Source organism: Carettochelys insculpta, chromosome 8 (genome assembly GCF_033958435.1).
Source record: "Carettochelys insculpta isolate YL-2023 chromosome 8, ASM3395843v1, whole genome shotgun sequence".
Taxonomy (NCBI): Eukaryota; Metazoa; Chordata; order Testudines; family Carettochelyidae; genus Carettochelys; species Carettochelys insculpta.
Genome location: NC_134144.1, coordinates 38,701,613 through 38,724,540, shown reverse-complemented (window position 1 = coordinate 38,724,540; position 22,928 = coordinate 38,701,613). Strand labels below are relative to the sequence as shown.

The window sequence follows — 22,928 nt, the reverse complement described above, 5'->3', positions numbered from 1 at the left end:
ATGAATAAATGAACAATCCTATTGCCCTTGCTAGGGTCATCAACCCCAGATCCAGAGCTTTTAAATTCAGCCCTTTGGCTCTTGACTAAGCTCCCTTTTTAGCATTTATGATACTGTGGCTGGTACCCAGTCCTGCTAGCTACTCCAGGTTTTAATCCAGAAACCCTTTGGATTTAGGCTTAATGCTCTTGGGTCTTCTGTCTCCCAACAAACCCAGCTTAAGTAAATGCATCCAAAATTATTCTTCATACTCTTTTGGCCAGAGACATCCAGCCTTTCTTGTTCCTTTTGTTCCCAAAACTGACCTCTTTTTCTCTAAGCCTGCTGGGCTCTCATTGACTGCTTCTGTAAAGCCTCTTTGAGTAGGCTGGAGGATCCACCTCTTTTCTGTCACCTTGATGCTTCGTGAGACAAGGTGTAATAGAACAGCATGGCTTCCTGTAAGGAGCTGCAAAAGTACACCCCATCACTGGCCCTCGTAAGTAAGGCTATGGTCTAGTCATGGGCAGTAAACAAAAATTCACAGCCCGTACTATTTTCCCCAGATTAAATCTTAGGTGCTGTGGAGAGGGGTCTCCAGGGCTTGGGCTGGTATGGTACTACAGCAGGGGCTCTGCCATTTGGGTGGCCTGGAACCCCTGCAGAGTTGTGAAAAGTGTTGTGGGGGCAAGTTGTGAAAGCACATAGTTTGGGACCATTGCTGGTGCTTGGGGGGCACAATGGCCCCAAACCAAACCAGCTGTGGCTGGTGTGGCTGTTTCTGTGGTCAATTGCACTAGGAGGCTCCAGAAGTCATGGAAGTCCTAAAAAAAAGTCACTGAATCCATGACTTCCGTGACCTCCAAAGCAGACTTGCGGCCTTGGTCATTAGGAATACAGCCATTCCAAAAATCAGACCCTGGCTATATCCTCATGCTGTTGGTTGTAAATATATGAATACATACCACTTTGTGGTACCACAGGTCTATCCTTATCTTTGGCATATAATTTACATTTTCACTTTCTTCTACTTTCAAAGTTAATCACAACAGTGTACACGCTAGTGTCTAGAGGTGATGTAAATGGATCAGGCTTGTACATAAAACGCATGTCAGAGTTAGAAATCTGTATTCTCCAATACATAGCTTATGGGCTTCATTCACCTGCCAATTCTATTCTTTTCTCAAGTATTCCCTTAAAGCATTCCTGCCCCAGGAGTAGGCTATGACATATAGTTAGTCTATCATTGCATTAATAGCAGACCATGAGGTTACTTCTTTCCATCTTTTGCTTGGAATTTTGTACACCATTTACAATAGTTAATGCACTCTACAATATCCCAAGATACATTCCTCTTGGACCAGAAGTAGTCTTCTCTGAATTTACTTGATGTAGTGACAGTACTTGAGCAACTACCACTGTTGGTGGCATAAACTGTGTTAAGATTAATATCTAAAATAATCCATTTCAGATTCACCATGTGGTTATTATAGACAATTCCACTGGTCTCTACACCAGCCACAAGTGGCAACTGGGTACCATGGGCTTCACCAGGGGCAGAGACAATTGGGCTAGAAATAGTCTCCTCTGAATTTACTTGATGTAATGACAGTGCTTGAGCTACTGCTGTGCTCCAGGCAGATTGGCACAATGCCACCATCAGAGCTGGCTATCATCAAAGCATCCTGATTGCAGGGCAGGCTTCTGAAAAATGGCCCTTTGTTTTCAATGGCTGGGGGAGTGAGAGCACTCTGGGATGATGTCGTCCCACACCCACAACCACTTGGTGACTTTCTTCCCCCACAAGACACTGGCGCAAAAACCCAAAATGCAATGGGGCTGATGGGACTGTAGGATGGGTGCCCACAATGCACTGCTGCCTTAGCGGAACTTTGTGCATCCCCACTGAATTGCCTAAGTTCACTTTGTGAGCAAGTGTGGACATTCACCGTTATAAGATCTAATTTAACAAATTCAACTTTATTCCCAACTGTAGAAATACCCTTACAGGGGACAGGATAGTGGTTTTCAGATACGTAAATGAAGGTTACAAGGAAGAGAGAAAAATTGTTCTCCTTAGCCTCTGAGGGCAGAACAAGCAGCAATGGGTTCAAAGAGCAGCAAGGGAGGTTTAGGTTGGACATTAGGAAAAGCCTCCTGTCAGGGTGGTTAAACACTGGAATAAATTGCCTAGAAAGGCTGTGGAATCAGCATCACTGGAGATTTAAGAGCAGGTTAGATGCACATCTAACAGGGATGGCATCACCAGGGCAGTGAATGTCATGTCTTCTCTGAAAGGGCACCACATCTATACAGAAAGTAAATTTCTAAGTGTTCCTACTGTGAACCTTTCCTCAAATCCTCTTCAGTCAATGAGGCTTAACTGTAAGCATATAGAATCATAGAACACTAGAACAGGAAGAGATCTCGAGAGGTCATCAAGTCAAGTCCCCTGCTCTCATGGCAGGACCGAGCACCATCTAGACCATCCCTGTTAGATGTCTCTGTAACCTGCTCTTAAATATCTCCAGTGATGGAGATTCCACAACCTCTCTCAGCAATTTATTCCAGTGTCTCAATGACTAGGTAGTTTAGTTCAGAATATAAAGCATCTCCCTTCATCAGGTTCCTTTTTGAATTGCAAACCTCTTGGACATGTAACAAAGCTGGCACTGCAGATTTTCATATATTTTGAGAAAGTATTCTTCTAAACCCATTTGTTAAAAACATGCCTAACATATTACCCGGAACAGCTAAAAACTAAAGTTCACTTGCTTGAAATGTGTAAAAGAAATAATTGATAGCTGTATCTAATTCTGCTGTAACTGGAGGGCCTCACCTCTACAGACAGCTCATGGTTATGAACTTGGAAACAGTTGCTTTTCCCAATGCTCTATTAGAAAGCAATATGGGATGGAATATAGGATTACAGTTCTACAGCCTGTTGTACATTTTTTTAATGAAATTATTCTACCGTATCTCTGAAAACACAATCTAAATCCCAAACACACTCTAGGGTGTTTCATAGAACCAAGGTTGCCATATAAAGTTTTGTTGTGTGTATAGGTTACTTTTAAGATAACAGTATCTTGTAGTAATCTTCTATTTTACTGGTCTCACTTATCAGTATATCAAAAAGCTTTCGGAAAACACCAACTGAAAGAATAGATGTGACATGGGAAAAAAAACCTAGCAGTGAAACTTAAAACTGGCTGTTTATGGCTGATGAAAAATACATATTTATTCCTTCAATATTAATAGACATCAGATATAATGGAAGACTAAAGGTGCGAGAAATGTAATTCATCTGTCCGAGTGTAGTAAAGCATGAAAAAGGTTAAACAGTTTATATTAATTTCACACACACACAGAGTTTTGCCTAATTGTGAGAGACACTGTGCTAAAAATTAAGGATTAACTACACGTAGAGTAGAGGGAATGATACAGGTAGGTTAATCACCTTGGGTGTGTCTACACTAGCAAATACATTCGAAATTAGGATCGGAAGACTGAGTTCTTTCAAAAGAGGACGCTCTGTGGCTACACTGACACAGGACTCTTTCGAAATTAACTTTGAAAGAACTCCCCCGTTCTTTCGAAGTCGGCCCTCCTCTCCCGGGATGGGAAAAGTGCCCTCCTTCGAAAGACAATTTCAAAAGAGAACAAGTGCAGACCCTCCGCTCTTTCAAAACAGCGGGTCCTTCATGACCGTGATCAGCTGGCAGGTGGCAGCGCCATTCACAGCACAAGCGGAGCTCTATGGCTCCAGCATCTGGCCGCTTTTCAGCATGCAGGCTCCCAGAAGCCCTCAGGCAGGAAGCTGAGAGCATGCAGGCAGCAGAGAACCCACGCTGCCTTGCACAGCTCCCAGCCACGACGCCCCAGGGGTAGCCGCAGCACGTCCAGCTCTATGGCCAGCAGCCAGGACTCCCACCCACCCCAGGGGCGATCCAGGCACTAGGGGGAGTCCTCCTAGGAGGGGAGCCAGCTCCCCCAAACGTCAGGCCCCCTCCTGGACAGAGACCAAGCTGAAGAACTTCCTTGCCCTGTGGGAAGACAATGAGGTCCTGCAGCAGACGGGGAACCAGCGCCGGAATGTCGCAGCGTTCGAATGCCTGGCCAAGGGCCTCACTGGCTGGGGTCACCCCTCCTGGACCCTGGACCAGGTGAGGTCCAAGGTCAAGGAGCTCCAGCAGGCATACTGCTGGGCTTGGGACACGGCCGGCACCCACCAGCTGCCCCTACTTCCAAGAACTCAACCACCTCCGTGGGCCCAGACCACCGGCTACCCGCAGGCACCCCTGGTGGATCCAGAACACCAGCGATGATGAGGGTTTGAGCAAAGGGGCCCTTGTCATCAATGTCCCCTCAGGCCCATCCAGCCCAGCCCCCTCCAACTGGCCTTGCCCGAGTTCCTGGAGGGACCCACAGGTATGTACTGTGCATGCTGGTGGCTGTGGGACCAGGGGAGGGGGTGCGCAGTCCCACCCGGGGTGGCCGCAGCCCCACCTACAGGGACATCAGCCCCAGGGCACGGCGGGCCAGACGGCCCCACTACCCCGGCCTCACAGGGCTGACGCGGCACCCAGCACCATGTGGGCCGGACAGTACCACGGGCTGCCAAGCCATGGAAGGACCAGAGGAAACAGAGGAGAGCCAGTGCTCCTGCAACCCAGACAGGGAACCCCGGATGCGGTCCCTGAAGGACCACTGGGATGGGATGGGATGGGGGGGGGAGTTCAGGGGGTCCCTTACTGGGACTAATGGCCTGTTCCTCTCCCCTTTTGTCTCCAGAGCTCTGGCAGCCGGACCAGGCCCGGGGAGCCCAATGATGGAGGACGAGAGAAAGCGGCCCAGGCCTCAGTTCGGGACAGCATGGAGCCGCCGCTTCTAGTCCCTCCGCCGGTGCCACCAGGCTTGGGAGGAGGCGGCAAGGGACACAGCTCACACGGCCACCCTCAGGGAGCTGATGGGCATCGTGCAGGAGTGGCTTGCCATGGAATGGCAGTCATGGGACCGTGTGGTGTCCAGCTTGGACACCTTCACCCAGGCCATGGTTGGCCACCTGGCCCCTGCTGCTGCCGCCACTCCATTGCAGGTCACTCCTGCACCCCCCCCCCCATCATCCCCCCCTGTCCCCCACGCTCGCCTCTCCTGTGCATCCCCTGCCCTTCCTCCCAGCTATCTCCCCCCGGCCCCAATCCCACATCCCCCTGCCTCTCCCACAATGCCCCCCCCCCGAGGAGGCTGACCTGGAGTTCCTGCTCCCTCCCCACCTCCCCCCAGCCAGCCTCATCTGTCTGGCCCACAGCCTCGTGGCCAGGGCTGGCCAGATGGAGGCTGAGCCCCCAGCCCCACCCCCACCCCATGCCAAGCCCAGCACAGGCGCAGGGACTGTGCCCAAGCTGTGCCCCTACCTTCCTGTGCCACCGGCCCCGGCAGGGCCCCTGGACAGAGGGAGGAAGGGGTGGGGGTGGGTGACGGGGCTCCCGGCCATCAAGCCCTCTGGAGGGGTGAGGCACTCCCCACCCCGGCTCCCCATTCGCCCTCCCCCCCATGTAAAAAGTTCTCCCCATTCGCCCTCCCCCCACACGTGTATATCATTCCCCCTAGATAATGAGGGGCACATTTGTGTCATATAAGCAGTTTATTTATATGGTTTACCCTGTGTCTCCCGTGCATGTGTGCTGGTGGGTGGTGTGTGCAGGTTGCAGGTGGGGGGGTTCACCGTGGCCCCTGCTCAAAGGCCTGGTGCAGGGCCTCCTGTATACACACCCCATCCTGTTGGGCCTGGTGGCATGGGGCAGCAAGGGACTGTTCACAACCACGCCCCGCCTCAGCAGCCCACCCCTGCGTATACAGCTTGTGTTTTGACTCCACCAGGTTATGGAGGGTGCAGCAGGCCCCAACCACCACTGGGACGTTGGGGAGGCCCACCTCCAGCCTGGTGTAGAGGCATCTAAAATGCCCCTTGAGGCGGCTGAACACCTGCTCAACAGTGTTCCGGGCGCAGTTCAGCCGCTCATTAAAAAGGTCCTGTCTCGGCTGCGTGTGCCTGGTGAATGGCCACAACAGCCAGGCCTGCAGGTGGTAGGCGGCATCCGCCACGATACAGGGTGGTATCATCGGGTCCCCATTAGGGAGCTCCTGCTGGGGGATGAAGGTCCCCTCAGCCATACGACATCCAGCCCTGAGTTCCTGAAGACCCTCACGTTGTGGGTGTGGTTGGACCAGCCCACGTAGATGTCCTGGAACCGGCTGTTGGCATCAACCAGGGCTTGCAGGACCACCGAGTGGTAGCCCTTGCGATTTACGTAGGCCCTGCAGCTGTGCTCTGGCGAGGTGGGTGCTATCCAGGGCCCTGAAGCAGTTGGGGAAGCTCATCTCCTGGAATTCCCAGATGGTATCGTTCAGGTCCCCAACGCGAACCAGCTGCCTCAGAAGCACCTTGTTGATTACCCGGATGACCTGCAGGGCGTAGGGGGTGCAACCCATGAGCATGGGTGGGGAGCGGCTTGCCCATCCCCATGCCCACCCATTCCCACCCCTGGCCCCAGGGTGCCTGTCGCTAGGCTGTCCCCTGCCCCCCCACACATGCAGTCTAGGTGTGAGCTGGGCACGGCTTACCTCGATGAGGATGGCCCTGATAGTGGGTTTTCCCACCCTGAACTGGTGGCCGACGGTTCGGTAACTGTCCAGGCTAGCCAGCTTCCATAGGATGATGGCCACCCTTTTGTGCAGGGGGAGCACTGGCCTCAGGTAGGTGTCCCGGTGCTGGAGCGAGCCAGCGACACAGCTCCAGGAATGTCCCCTTGGTCATCCTGAAGTTCTGTAGCCACCGGTCATCGCCCCAGTCCTCCAGCACCAGCCGGTCCCACCAGTCGCTGCTTGTGGGGAAGCTCCACTGGCGGTGGACGTTACGCCCTGAGGATGGCATCTGGGAGGTGGTTATTGTGGTGACCACCCGGAGCCGCTGCAGCACGGTGGTCAGGACAGCGGCCATGTCTGCAATGGAGAGGGGGGTGCTGGTCAGGGTCCATGGGGGCCTGGGATACCACCTAAGCTCTCTCCCTTGCACGTGCTTCCTGGGGACCGGGTTGCTGGCCCTCAGAGTGTGCAGGCTGCGGTAAGGTGGGGTGGCCTTTAGGGAGCTGCTGGGGAGTGGCCCCGGAAGGGCTCATCTACCACGTGACCCTGCTTTTTTGAAAGAACGCCCTGGGACGTGTGGACGCTCTCTTTCGAAATTGTGCTGGGGGCCTTTCGAAAGAACGGACCGAACCTTTGGTCCCCACTGGTGTGTGTGGACACTCCATTTTGAAAGACCATCTTTCAATGTTCTCTTTCGAAACAGAACTGTAGCATAGACGCAGCCTTTAAGAACCTGGAAACAATGTCATCTCCTGGTCATTCCCTTAAGGAAGAAACATGATTTAGATTTTAAAAAAGAACTTAATAGTCCAGCCATAGTCCATCCCTGCCTTTTTAATATGAAGTATAATAAAGTTAACTTTTTCTACAATTCTTTGTAATCCAGTAGAAAAATAAGTGAATCAAATCTCTGCAGACAACTTTACTAGCACAAACATTTGTGATTGTTCAAGTAACTCAGGTATGCAATGCAGGCAAATGTTATATAAATAATGAATCATCTGCCTAACATCCTTCATCTGACTTCAAACCACTACATCATGTGGCTGGTGAAGATGCCTTGTATGTGCAGTTTTGTTTTTTGTTTTTGTTTTGTCTGGAAAAGGGCATCTTGATTTATGATGGTGAGTTATTTGAGGCATGGATGGAATTGATTATTCAGTCGAACAGATTTCATCATCCAAGATTGGCTGTAGGTCAAGCAAATAAACTAGATTATAGTTGTTGTAAATATAGTGATACAATTGTATCAGTGATATCATTCGTAAAATATGTATATATAAATAGATTCTTTCATGAGTCAGGGAAGCATGCTTCAGAACTGAATTAAAGAAAGAAAGATAGCACAGAAGTAACACCAAGGAAGGGAAAGAAAAAGCCTCCAAAATGGAACAAACTAAGGCATGGAAGCATGTCTGTTCAGTCCACAGGAAATTTGCTTTAAGTTAGGTAGTTGTATGAGGCCAGGTCACTATCCATTTTGAACATTGCTTTTCTCAGGAGCCTTGGTCATGCATGGATTACTTAATCTTTAAAACTAACTTGCTTTTAAAGTACATTTTGTTAATTTTGTAAGACTTTTATGCGGGCATCGTGTTAAAACTCTAACTGGCTACATAATAGAAAATGTTTTTCCTTGAAGAATTTCTGAAAATAGTTAGCTTTCATCAAAGCAGATTTGATAAAAAATTCTGTGTTCAAATCAAGCTTTTATAAAAGTTCCCCTTTTACTTTTTAGTGAACATTTTAATCGTGTCTATTGAACTTTAAAGTTCAGTTTTCAAATTTTATTTTTTTTGGTAGTATGATATAAAACATTTTCCAGTGTCTAGTTTATGCTTTTGTGGTTTGGTTCCCTAGGTTGTCTCTTAGAAGAGGCTTTTGGGCGTATAATGCATACTTTAAACACATGCTTCTAGCAGCCTTAATTTTACATACCTGTAATTTTGAAAGTGTTAATATTTTCTCCTTTATGAAAGGAAAGATGTTAATATCACATAATCTCTAGAGCCCAAGCCAAGTTCTCTTTGAATGATTCTGTTCTATGAGAAATGAAGTGTAATTCTAGGAATAGAGTGATTTGGGGGAGGGTGGGGAGTTGATGAAAATGTACTAGGTTATTTTCATTTAGCTTACCAGAGAAGTTTTGTAAAGCTCACACTGCAAGCCACTGGACCATCCTTCCTGTCTATCTTTCCATCACCTTTTATCACACTGAGGTTGGATTACAATAGACATGCTACATGTGCAGCTCCTATTTCAACTCATTTGGAAAATGTAGCTGCTCATTAAAGGGTATTTCTTGCCAGGAAAACATCACATCTGTGTTCCGTCACTCCCACGGCTAATGACTAATTCTCCAGATTGAGGTTAAGATAGTCTATTAAACCTACAAAGCACAAAATTATCCTGCTTACCTGAGAGATCCTGAGAGATTTTCTCCCTCATTATATGCTAATGTGGGAGTTATGAGCTTCTGAAGTGTTAGCGCTAATAACCCTGTTATACGAATGGGAGGGACCTGGCAGCAAGGTTTTTCTAGGAAGGGGTCCTAAATCTTTGCAGTTCACTGCCACCACCCAGGGTGTGCCTGACCTTGGATTTGGTAACCTTCCGGGAAGGACAAAAGACTCTTCCCCCACCCCCCCGCCCCACATGACGACTCCTCAGTCTTCACCTTATAACTTAATTTAAAATCCCTCATCCAGACAGTGGGACATCTATGCAGCGCTCCGTGTTTATTGCTTCTCAGTACAAATTCTGGAAGCATTAGTGGAGAAGCTCTACAGCTTTAAGACAAGGCCTTATTGGGGAAATACAAGACTGAAGAATGGTGGAGAATAACCAGGGCAGAGCTATTCTCGGTTTACGAGATACAGAACCTGCCAGTTTGTTTTGCAGATATAACCAGATGAAGGTGGCATTGGCCACATGAGCTAGCATATCTGACAGCAAGCTCATCCAAAATGCCACTCACATCTTGCCACCCTGACCCTCCCAAACTTTAGGCGGCCAGACACCCCGGAAAAACAACACTTTCTTCATTTTTGTGAGCCATTTTAGCCCGGAAGTCTGGCTCCTAAAAGTACATACATCTGGTTTTGGAAAATCTCCTTCTGAAGTTCTCTCAGGCCTACCATGCTGCTGTCACATAGAGTGGGAGGGGAGGATGACCAGGAAGCCTCTTTCCCTTCTGTCTAAGATACCTCTACCCTCTCATGTCTTTTTCCTCATTCTTCATCTATACTCTCCACAACTACACTTAGCCGCTCTTCTACTCTCTGCAACAGACATCCTGCTTTTTTCCCACTTCACAATTCTGTTCACCCTGCTTGATTGCAGACTCAGTGAGGAGGTATTTAGAGCTGTATGAAATCAGGGAAAAGCAGATCTTTAGTATAAGTTTAGGGGAAGATATGGAGAGTGTGTGGGAGGGAGCTCTAAGAAATAGATGTGACCTCAAAGGAGGGGAGAGGAGAATCATATAAAAGGAAGATTTCAGGAGGTGATTGCTCCTTGTGAACAGATATCTGGGCAGCACTGAAACGTACAGCTAATGTATACTCAGTAAACTTTATATTAACCAAGAAACACTAAACAAAGTTAATTGAACTTTTATAAATATTAAAACCCATTGGTGTTAATGTGGAGGTTTAAGGGGTAAATCCTCAAGTCAGGTTTGTTCTTCTTTAAGCATAATCGCATCAGCTTTAAAAAATGATGAGATCTCTTGAAATGTCAGTAAGAAAAAAATCTAGGTACTAAGTAAGTTGATATTGAAGGAATGCAAAATGCAGTCAAAATTCTGTAATACAACAGTGCAAGGGGGATAGTTAAGAACAGCAAACAAAAATTTACATTTAAAAGAATGGAGGGAAGTATTTAAGATACAGTTTGAGAAGCTATACACAAAATCAATTCCCAAAGAAAAGCTAAATGAGCATCAGAAACCAATATTGCTGAACAGGTTGGTAAAGATCAGTTAAACATATTTCTGAAATCCAAACATATTAGGAAAGGGGGGAAATTGTAAAAAAAAAATTGCAAAATCCAATAGAATGCAGGGGAAAATTAGTGATTTAAGTCTGATCCTGTCCCATTAAAGTCCATGAGAAATTTACTCTTGCCTTCATCATTGAAAGTGAACCATAGCCCAGAAAAATATCAAGAAGCACCATGCAGAGATCACCACAATTACCAAATGACGTATCAAATGTATCATGAGCATTCAGAGAAAAAAATACACATTTTGGGCCATTGATCTATAGAAATTGTGAAGAATTATGAAGGGATCTCATACAATTGGGCAACAAAATGGCATATGAATTTTAATATTGCTAAATGCAAAGTAAAGCACATTGCAACCCCTAATCCCAGCTATATGTATAAAATGATGGTGTTTAAATTAGCTTCTACTACTGATTTTTGGTGAAAATACTGTGACAACTCAGCAGTGTTACAGTGGTATGAAATGAGAATCCAGCGCCATTTATTCAGTTTTTACAGGAAATGAGCAGAGAAACTGACCAATCTTAACCCATATTTACTAGTCACTAGATTCAATAGAAATTTAAAGTGGCAAACACACCTATCATGCAAGGGAAAAACAAACAACAACAACAACAACAACTATTTGTATTAAATCAGGAAACCAGAGCCTGGGGAATGGAGCATCACTTCTGGAGAAATCAGCTCTCAAGGAATGTGATGGGTGAATATCTGGGAAAGCACCATCTGATAAAGGATCAGCAGCACGGTTTCTGGCAGAGGTGATCAGATTTGTTGGAGTCCTTTGAAGCTATTACGACCACTATAGATGAGAAGTTTCAGGGACTGCTGAGCAGTGTTCCCTCTAACTTTTCCCACCCATGTACAGAATAAATTTTGTTGCATGCACCAAAGCATGTGTGGATGTACAACGCCAGCAAAAACACATGCTGGAAGCTGTGAGCTCTCTGCTAATGGGCTCTTCCATGGGTAGTTGCCCAAGCAGTCAGCTTACAGGGAACACTGCTTCCGAGGTCCTTGTCCAGCCTGCATGCAAATAGTTGAGTTGAAGATATTGAAAACAAAATTTCTAATTTCCAAATGAAGCTAAATTCAGAGGCTAGATTTGCAGATGAATATGGAAGGGGTTTGTTCATTGTTACTGGACTTCAAGGAATTTGCATTGCTAAGGTGAGTTGAGCCAGTAAATGACAAGCAGAGTTCAAATCTACAGAAACAGAAGGTTAGTGTGGATTCAATGCACCCAGCTAGATAACGCAGTAAAGATATATATTAAATGGGACTGCCATCCACCATGCTGATCAGGGAAAGGATCTGCATGCTCATTTGGAAAAATCATTGAGATCACTACCTTAGTGTATCACTAGAGTTAAAAAGGGCAAAAAAAGCATTGCTATAATGCTTACGGTAGAAGGATAATATTGCTTTGTTCCTCTGGGGCCAAAACCTGGGGTCGGAACAAAAATCTGTATTCAGGCAAACCCCCATTCAAACCAATGAGAAAACATCCAAGTCCACTGGGATCCAGTGCTTACAAAAGGTGCAATGCTACAAAGATATATCCATCCATTCAATTCCCAGTGTGTTTTATACTACATTCATCACCATATTATCTGTGCAGCTTATTTCATAAAAAATAACCTATAGACAATCGTATATAATTTAATAATTGTACCTGTTATATATGTTACTGGATGACTTAAAATGGTATAGGAAAAATGTTGTTCGATATGAAATTTTGTAGGCTTTATAGTAATTTCTATATCCCTTCATTGGTTTCATTCTTCAGGACTGTTCCATAATTATAGTGCAATATCTTGAGAATATAAATTATGGTATAATAATATTTATTGTATTCACACAAAAGAAAAGTTATTGGAATTATGAAAGAGCCTGGCAAAGCTGATAGAGCCAAATTGGACAGTCTGGTGGAAAAATGAACTATAAGGCGTGAATAAAAAATTAGAAACTAAGCTGCGAGTATCTAGGAATGACACTCAGCAGGTAGAACTGTTGCAGAATAACGGTAGGAGAACATGTCAGGAGGCACAGAGCTGTTTAAAAGTTCATTTCCTTATTTGAAGTTTTATTCCCCCTTCCCCAACAGGAATAGGTCGCTCCTCACATCTAAAAATTCTCTCCCTTAATAGGCCTGCTTTCTGTACTGGTGCTACCTTCTCGGAGATTCCCAGTGGTCTGCAACCACTGATACTGCCCATCTCAATGGGGCATCTCATCCTTATTTTGGGGGCTGGTTGCTGGTGGGTGGGGTGTGTGTGTTCCCTACAAGGCAGGCAGGCAAGCCCCTTCCATTCCTACACAAGCAGGAGTCTAAAATCCTTTTTCCCCATTGGGCTTCAGGCAAAGAGCAGCCTCTCTGCTGCACACCTATGACACTTTATTCAAATCTAACATGCTTCTCCGTGTCTCTGGAACACCAAACAATTAGCATTAGTCAATACCCTGGATCCCACAACAGCTCTGACAGGAAAAAAAAAAAGAAATCTGGAGGATGAGGAGGCCGGAGTAACCCAATTAACAGAGCGCAGTGACAGGGAGGGATGGTGGTACTGTAGCAAATGGAGAAGGAAACCCCTTATCTGATTTATTTCTGAATATTAAAAAAAATTTGGTTCATGGCGTGCACAGAGTACAGTTTATTTTTATGTTAACCAAACTGACTGAACATAAAACATTACAAACTGAGCATAAGTTACCATGGAGATTGCTTGAAGCGCAGACAGCTACTGTGAATTTGTTTCTGGACAAGGGGAGGATTTAGGAGTGGGCTGAAGAATAGGAAAATGAGAATCAGATTAGTCCAGAAAGCTTTAGGTACAATGGTCTGGAAAGCTTGTTTTCTTCCTCATCCTAAAACTGTTTTGTCCCCTTTGTAGCTCGCCTTTTATCTCTGTCACATCTGACAGTGATGCATTAGCCATATTTTAACGAGTGGTGCCTACAAAAATTATCCTTCCCCCATTCCAGCATGATCCCTATGCATTAGGGTTTTGCGTACTCTAGAGAGAAACCTGGGGATGTGGGGGATTTATTAAGTTCCCAAACAATAACACCTTTCTCAGCCAGAAAGGAGGAGCAACCATCACTCAGCAGACAAATTTACTGGAAACAACCTTTGCTGGGAATGGTTCCATTTTGCATTGGTAATATAAAACTGGGGTATTGATGAAACAGCCTCAAAGTCCTGCTTGTGTGGACAGACAGGAGCAAGGCAGGAGTGAAGTTGTTTTAGGTATTTCCTTTTCCCTCTCTAATATGTTTTTAAATACCTGCTGAATTGCTAGTCCCTTGTTTCACCTGATCTAACCCATTCCAAAAGCAAAAGCAGGTTCTCTCTTTGTTAGACTTTAGGATGAATCCCTTCTGAGATGGTTTAGCAGCATTTAGGGATGACTCCATCTCTGACAGGGAAATCACACACTCACACACCCCACCACCACCGCCACCACCAATGATTTGGTGGTGTTATTTTCTCAGGGAACTGATTGGTGGCAGAGTACATGCCTATTTCCAACTCTGAACAGTTAACTCTCATAGGCCGCATCTACACGTGCACGCTACTTCAAAGTAGCGGTGCCAACTTTGAGATAGTGCTCGTTATGGCTACACATGTTGGGCGCTATTTCGAAGTTGAAATCGACGTTAGGCGGCGAGACGTTGAAGTCGCTAACCCCATGAGGGGATGGGAATAGCGCCCTACTTCGAAGTTGAACGTCGAAGTAAGGCACGTGTAGACGTTCCGCATCCCGCCACATTGAAATAGCGGGGTCCGCCATGGCGGCCATCAGCTGAGGGGTTGAGAGACGCTCTCTCTCCAGCCCCTGCAGGGCTCTATAGTCACCGTGTGCAGCAGCCCTTAGCCCAGGGCTTCTGGCTGCTGCTGTGGCAGCTGGGGATCCATGCTGCATGCACAGGGTCTGCAACCAGTTGTCGGCTCTGTGGATCTTGAGTTGTTTAGTGCAACTCTGTCTGGGAGGGGCCCTTTAAGGGAGCGGCTTGCTGTTGAGTCCGCCCTGTGACCCTGTCTGCAGCTGTTCCTGGCACTCTTATTTCAATGTGTGCTACTTTGGCGTGTAGACGTTCCCTCGCAGCAACTATTTCGATGTGGTGCTGCCCAACGTCGAAGTTGAACGTCGACGTTGCCAGCCCTGGAGGACGTGTAGACGTTATTCATCGAAATAGCTTATTTCGATGTCGCTACATCGAAATAAGCTATTTTGATGTAGCATGCATATGTAGACATAGCCATACAGTCAGCAGGGTCGACAGCCTCACCAGGCCCCTGGGTAAGGTGGTGGTGGGGAGGCTTGCTATGCACCCCCATAAGGGGGCAGGCTTTGTGTGGACAGAGCAGGGCTAGGTTGCCCCTTCTTCCCCCCACCCTCAGTACTGCCTGGAGCACACTGTGTGATGCTCTGGCAGTGATGTAAAGAGCTGAGGGTTCCTGGCACCCCAGGTGCTGCAGTAGTAGAGCTGGGAGCTCTGAGTCCCTTTGTATTGCGAGGCCCCTGGAGAAATGTTCTCTTTGTCCTGCCCACTTCCACCACCCTGACTGGTGGCCCTCCATACAGATCTATAAAACCAAAGCACACATCAGTGCATGAACACACAATACATTTTAAAATCTAAAAAGAATCTTTCTACTTGCTGAGCTTAATTTCAGAATCTATGCAGTCATGAAAGCAAAATGGCTTGATCTTTCAATATGGAATCCCAGTTTCCCATCAGGAACAAAAGGAGTTTTGTTCCCCCTAATGTGCCCTAATACACAACCTGACTGATATTTCTGCTCATTGGTTCCACTTCTCAATGTAAGTTGCTTATGTACACGTCTGTCTGACAGTCTTCTTCAAGATTTGAAAAGTCCTTTAGTCAATAGCAGTAATACACTGGGCATTAGTTTTGATCACCTCTTTTTTAAGTGCATGTCTTTCACAGCTAACTAAAATTCATTGTAACAGGTGGTTGTGTTTTCAAAAGTGTATATACACATCTCTTCTCCGGCCTCTCTGCTTTCTGGGGGTACTGTCGGGGTAGGGAAGATGACAGATATTTTCAGCATACAAATCATAGATAACATGATACTTTGGTGTACTACATTCATTGTCAGGAAAATAATGAACTAGTTTCAGTTCATATCCTCCCTGTCAAGAGCTGGATGACTTAATGGGATGTGGCATGCTCTTAAAAGTGAATATTACATCCTAAATTATATTAAAACGTGATTATGCAATAAATGATGCACAAGGCAACAGTTACTTGTTGGTAGAGATTTTTTATGTCTATTGCCTTGAAAATCTTTTGACAGTTTGACAGAGGAAGACTAACAGAAAGTCAGTGATCAGGCCAAATTTTGCTCTTTGTAGCTATGGTCATTACAGATAAGATATGATTAAAAAGAATATCTGTTCACCTCTGAGCTATGCTGACCACACAAAGCCACCCATGCAGGATCTGCACCATGCTGACCTATCCAGGAGCTTATTCTTTCCCTGCAATGGACTCTGATCAATGAATAGCCTTAATTTTTACAAGTGGTTTAAAGAATGTATTATGGGCATTTCCAAATGCTGGCATTGAAGGATGCACTGAGATGCAGATCCTGGTTCCTCAGAGTTAATAAACTGCATTGTCTTCCACTGGAACGGGATTTGGCCATTACTGAAGAAATTCTTTTTCTAAACGTGGACGCTGTGTATTTTAGAAAAAGTGCTTTCCAGTTTTTGTAGTTTAGTAAAAAGTTTATGGGAGTTAATTATGTTTTATTCCTGTTGGTATGATAGAAATATTATGAAAAAAAACATGATAGCCCCCCTGAACAGGGGGTTTATAACTATCATGGATTTAAATGAAAGTTAGAGGAGAAATTAGAGGGTGGGAAGAGTTAAAGGGGCAAATTAATAAAACAGAACTATGCAGTTTCAATTCAGTAGCTCATGCCTTTAATACCTGGCTGTTCATATAAAGGGAGAGACGAAAGTAAGAGAGAAAGCTGGGCAGAAACAGGGAGAGAGGCAAGATATGAGAGAAAAACAAAAGGCATGAACAGGGAAGGAAACAGACAAAAGCCCTAATTCTGGAATTTGCAATGCCATGGATGGTCCACTGTTCCTGAAAGGAATTCCACTAAAGTCAATGAAGTACTACATAGCAGGGTCCACATATGTTGTAAATTGTAGGATTGGACTTGAAACATACAGGGATAAAGGCATTAATTCAATCAGCCGGTGGTGCTATTAAATCTCACTGGTCAGTCTGAAAGTATTACTTGAGCTTCTAGGCAGCAGTTTAACAGTAACTTGCCTGTAGGCAAGCGATTCCTATGTTCTATAAATCCCCACAATTTGTTTTATGAAGAAGGACTTCTATTATTGTTCCTGCATATCTCATTTGCTGCATTATCCTACCAAAGGAAACTGCATTGTGCTACTCTAGTGAGTGGATTTAAGCTGCTTAGCCATATAAATTTACAACAGTGTTTACATGTGTTCTTATTTGACATTAGAACATGGCCCTTGGAGCTCTCTTCACAAGTAGCTTGCATCCTGCTGAAAATCTGTTTTCATGCAACATACACAAATAATAAATAAAAACTCTGGCTTATCTGTAAATAACTCTTGGCTATTTTTCAACATAGGTTTATCAATATGCAGCCAGCATTCGTTCAAGATGAGGTGCGGAAGGCAAGATGAAAAATGGCACAGAATGAAGAATTATGAAACTATGGGTAAGGCACAGCTCAGCAAAAAAGCGCAATTCACGAAGACAGAAAAGCAGAACATATTCTAAATCAGGTAAGCAATTTTGACCATTATCTAACAAAGTTTACTGCAACTGAAGCTTATTTTGATTTTGCACAAATTATACGCACATGCACACATACTCACAGAGGCTGGACTTTGTTCCTGAGAAACATTTTCAATACATTAAGTGCAAAAAAACACTTTTCTGATATTAAACATGCATTTGATTTGCTTTTGAGCATGAAGGTATGATGCAGTATGGCAGCAAGTATAGAGATGAAATGGGAGTGGTACTTAGAAGCCTAAGTAATACTTTAAAGTGACCTTTTGGCCAAGATTCTTAAGTTTCATACATATTATTATTGATGTTCTAGAATGAAAAATAAACATTAATACCGAGAAAGTAGAACTCATGTGGTTATGCAACTAACTATTGTATTCAAGCAAACATACAGCACTTTGTGCCATCTATTATTACCACACACAGAGTCATTTTGTGCATCTGATTTATTTTGGGCATTTTAAAATTTTCAGCAAAATCCTTATCCTTTATTTAGATCCAAGGAAGGATTAGCAGTCTTAAATGAGGAGATGCTATGTTCATCAATTACAAAATTTGAGTCTGTCATATTATGAAATGCCAGATGATAGAAGATGCTACATGGGTGATGCATGCTGATTCCATTTCCCATATGGTGTGTTATTTTGTATTTCCTTGGGGAGGACACTAAAGTCTAAAAGAGAACTGAATACTTTCAAGGTGTTTGTAATCAGAAGGTGCAGTTTTTGAAAGTAGCAGTAAGATCTGTAACTGCTGGCTGACTGGCAGTGGGAACTGAATATTGAGAGACCGGATGCATGCGGTAGCACTCCTCAGACCCTGAACAGATAATAATTAAAGCTGCACAGTTTTTTCAGTGAATCGTTTATTCACGAAAAAAAATGGTGTTTTGGACTGAAACAATTTGCAAATTTGGGTGCATTCAAAGAATATTTTTAGCTCAAAAAAGGGGGAACATGTCCCCCGAATTTGAATAGGTTGTCATTTTTAAATAAAATTTTCAACATTGCTATTCAAAGCAGCATTTTATTTCAAAATTCAACTAAAAATGAGGGGACAAACGCCCAAAAATGACAAAATGTTTTGGGTTTCTTTTTCTCCAAATTTCAATACATTTTTGACCAGCCCAACATCAATTTTTGTGGGGAGATTTGTGTGTTCATCCTCTGGTAGGTAATTGACTTTTCAATACAATCTCTAAATTCAGTAAACCCTCAAGTTATGCAGGGCTTGCGTTTCTGAAACCCCCGCGTAACTTGATTTTTCGTGCAAGTCAAGGGGAGCCATGAACCACGCTGTAGCCTGATTCCCGGCTCCCCTGGTCTTGCAGGAGCTCGGGAACTAACCAGCCCAGCAGGCTGCTGCCCCTGACAGGAGCAGTTTCCTGTCGAAGCAGCAGCTGCAGGTCAGGCTGCTGTCCCTGACAGGAGCTGTTTCCCTACTCCTGTCAGGCACAACAGTCGAACTCGTGGTTGCCGCCTCAAGAGGAGCAGAAAGCTGCTCCTGTCAGGGGTGGAAAGAGTAAGGCTGCTGCCCCTGATAGGAGTAATCTGCCACTCCTGTCAGGGGCGGCTGTCGTGTTAACTTGAGATATGTATCTGGAGGGTTTACTGAGTAGTTCTATGTCTATCAGGAACATTTTAAAAAGAAACTGGAAACAATCTTATGTAAAAGTCCGATGGACAATCCAAAAAAAAATATATCTCAAAGCTAGAAAATGCCAGGCATAATTCTGTACACAGTGTTTTAAATTTGTGTATCAGATTTTCTACAGCAATCTACAGAAAACTGTAATCCAATAATCTCTGAAGACAAGACTCCAGATGTGCAGCTATAACAATCATCTAAAGGCTGACTAGAACTGATCATGAAAAAATAATTTACTGAGAAGTGTTAAAGGAAATGGATCCTAAACTGATCGTGGCATTTTGAAATCAGGGGAAATGAGCAAATTTTGGTGTGCAAAAACAATTAACTACCCTTTTACAAAAATGCCAGCTTAATTTACAAGAAAATATTGCATATTTAGTCAAAGTTAAGGTGAGATTTAAAAGCAGCAGTGTGAAGGTGGGGGGAAAAGCAACTTTTTTAATCTACATTAGTTCATCACAGATTTAAGATTTGAATCAGGACGATGTCTTGGCATCCTTCTATGACTGCATTCTCAGATCAAGCAATTCTGTCCTTTCCTCTTCCAGGTTGCATCTCTCTTAGGCCCAGGTGAGACAACTGGGGAAATTTGTATGTGCAGTTTATTAGTTCTGTTTGCTAGAGGGATCCTTATGAGTCTCAGACTGCATTTTGGATGTGGGGTTCCTTACTTCTGCTGTTGTCCAGTTATCTCCACATTAAACTGTTATCAACCCTGTATCACTACGTCTTGGGATTTCAGAGAGCTGTTAACTCAGAACAAACTTTTATTCAAATAAAATTGCTCAAGACAACAGATTAACTCCCAGCCAGGAAAACTGGTTTGTCCAGACATCGGGTCACCTGGTAAAGATATGAGATCAACTGGGGAGGCAGGTATCATAAAAGACATGAGGTCATCTAGTTGGAGGCCTTTCACTTAACAAAAAAAAAAAAAAACAGCACAAAATGAGGAACAGTCTTGTGAAAGGCTGATGAAGTGGGAGAATCCCTGCCTACCTGAGCTCATAGGTCACCCAAGGGCAGGATGAGCTTGAGTGACCAGCGCTGCATTGTTTTCTGTATGATCTGTATTCTGGGCTTTATTTGTTAACTGAAGAGCAAGGTCATTAGAAATCTGTGCAAAGTATCTCTGTGAATTAAGCATTACCATGTGGCCCCTTGAAGCTGTAACCCAGAAGGTTTACGCCTTTGGGTGGAATTTTCGGAAGAGGTGGATTTAAGCTACCAGGAGAGTGTGAGAACTCTGTACTGGTTCTAGGGAACAGGCAGGAGACTGCATGGTGACAGCTCTCCAGATGGGTTGCTAGACAGGAGATCTGTGCTCCCAGAGTCTGCCTAGGAAAGGAATGATGCATCGTCTCTGTTTAGAGTCCAGAGGTTTAAAATATAGAAGATAGAGCAGCTGAATCAACAATCTGGTAAGTCATCAGTAGGGAGAAGCTGCTAGATCTGTGACAGTGTACATAACCAGTACGAAGGCTACATATCTGCTGCATTGGCCTAAGCAACCAAATATCTCTACCTTTAAAAAAATTACTCTTGCACTTGCACCTTCATTTCCCATGTGTCAAAATTTCCTCTCAGCTGATTGTGGATGAGAAATTCGAAATTTTTCACAAAAATATTCCAAACTATTTTAGTTTGGAAACCTTGAAATAACCTTATCAAAATGTTGCATTCCAATTAGGTATAGAGTGATAGAACTATAGAAGGGGAGGGTGGGAAAAACCCTCAGGAGGTCATCTAGTCCAATCCGCTGCTCAAAGCAGGACCAGTGCCAACTAGCCAGGGCTTTGTCAAGCCTGACCTTAAAACACCCCAAAGATATAGATTCCACCACCTCCCTTGGCAACTCATTCTACTGCTTCACCACCCTCTTAGTGAAATAGTTTCCCCCCTACCCCCCAGTAGCTCACCTAGACATCCCCCACTGCAACTTTGGACTATGACTTGTGGGGGGATGGGGTGAGAGCTCATCTGGGGTGAGAGAAGTCTCTGCTCTACAGCCTTGGCTGAGAGGCAGCTAGCCTTTAGCTCATCTGGTGGTGTGCAGGGCTTTAGACCCTATGCTCACAGGTTCTATCCCTGGGGCTAGCAACCCAAGTCTATCAGCCTTACAGATAGATAGCTCAGTGGTTTGAGGTAACCAGTGGTTTGGTCTGCTAAACCCAGAGCTGTAAATTCAATCCTTAAGGAGACGAGTTAGGGGTCATCGGGGACAAATAAATTTAAAAAAAAAAATCTGTCAGGGGTGGTGCTTGGTCCTGTCAAAAGGGCAGGGAATTGAACTCGATGTCCTCTTCCAGCTCTGTGAGATGTGTATGTGACTTCTTGTTCTGTCATTCCTTTTTTGGAACCCCCCTTCATCTTGGTGAAGGCTGCTATTCAGATCCCCCCACTCACTCTCATTCTTCTGCAAACTAAATAAGCCCCATTCCCTGTGCTTCTCATGAGTCATGTACGGTTTTCCCTGAAAGCTGGGTGCTTGTGTGGTTGCTCAGAGAAATTCAAATGTTGCCCAGCTCATTAGCAGAGCGCACACAGTTTTTTTTCTTTCCACTGGTGATGCACTTTCACACATCTCTGGCCACAAACATTTATTCTGCACATGGATGGCAAAGATTAAAGAGAACATTGGTCATAGGCCCCAGTCTCCTAGTAATTTGTGTTGCCCTTCACTAGACTCACTATTTTGAGCTAGGCAGTTGTATCCAGACATGCTATTTCAAAATGCGTTCGTGGATGTAGCTGTGTTAGGTCAAAATAAGCTATTTTGCAATAGCTATTGTGCAGTGGAATATTTTGAAATAATGCTGCTGTGCAGCCATAGCCTAGATGACCCTGAATGTGTTTACACTGCAATTGGGAGCTTGCTTCTCAGCCTTTGTAGGGAAACAAACTAGCTCTGCATGATCTAGTGCACTAAAAATAGAGTGAACTCTGTAGAATGGACAGCAGCTCAGGCTAGCCAGCTGAGCTCAGATTCAAAGGATCAGGTTGGCTTGGACTCAGGCAATAGTCAGAGAAGCCCAGCTGAGTTCATCGTAATCTGAGCAACAGCCCACGTACTTCACCAAACAAATGCATGTATATTTTCATGGTTATCTAAAATAAATCCACCGCCATCAGGTTTTATATTGTATCAACAACAAATAATTTCCCACAACTTCTCAGACCAAGTCAGTCATACTTATTTCCCCACTTTGAGTCATAATTCTGTTTTTGGACATCAGAACTGGCAACTGTAGAATGACGTGTCTCCAGCAGAGGACTGTTATTCAAGGAAGAACAGGCAGCAGGAGTGATTGTTTTCTCACAAATTTCTTCAGTAAGAGCAAAGCCCCCCCCCCCGCCCCGCCCCGCCAAGCTGTAATAAAGGAAAAAACCCTCTATCATTAGGGCTGGATCATGCAATTATTCCACGTGTGATGCTGCCATTAAAGCCAGTGGGAGATTTGAATATAGCTTAATTGATGGATCAGGGTTTAAATAGTACGTTTTTGTGGAATGTCATTTGTGTTATATTTTGGACTATTTCACAAATGGTTTATATCTTTTTAATGTAATAAAACAGGAAGTGTTTATTTTAACAATTCTAGATTTCCCGCCTTAGAATAGCTGTTTGACGCCACATCATTATACCCAGCATTTGACAGAATTAGTATTTGTTTTACCCTGGTAAGTTTAGCACTTACATCCTTGTAGTTCTTAATATATAAAATTTTCAGTTACACTGATAAAATCAGTTACCCTGGCAACAAAATTTTCTGTGCTAAAACATAAGATGAAGCTGCTGTCAGAGTGGGTGTTCAAAG

The 22,928-nt window shown here is 44.5% G+C and overlaps 1 protein-coding gene across 6 annotated transcripts in view; it reads left to right on the top strand.

Annotated features, from left to right (window-relative positions):
• The window catches only part of B3GALT1 (beta-1,3-galactosyltransferase 1), a 325,957-nt gene that overhangs the window by 118,706 nt on the left and 184,323 nt on the right, over window positions 1–22,928 (top strand). For all 6 annotated transcript variants that reach the window (XR_012646458.1, XR_012646456.1, XR_012646457.1 and 3 more), the window contains exon 2: window positions 17,294–17,450. The gene's annotated coding sequence lies outside the window, so the exon portion shown is untranslated. The remainder of the gene's footprint in view (window positions 1–17,293; window positions 17,451–22,928) is intronic.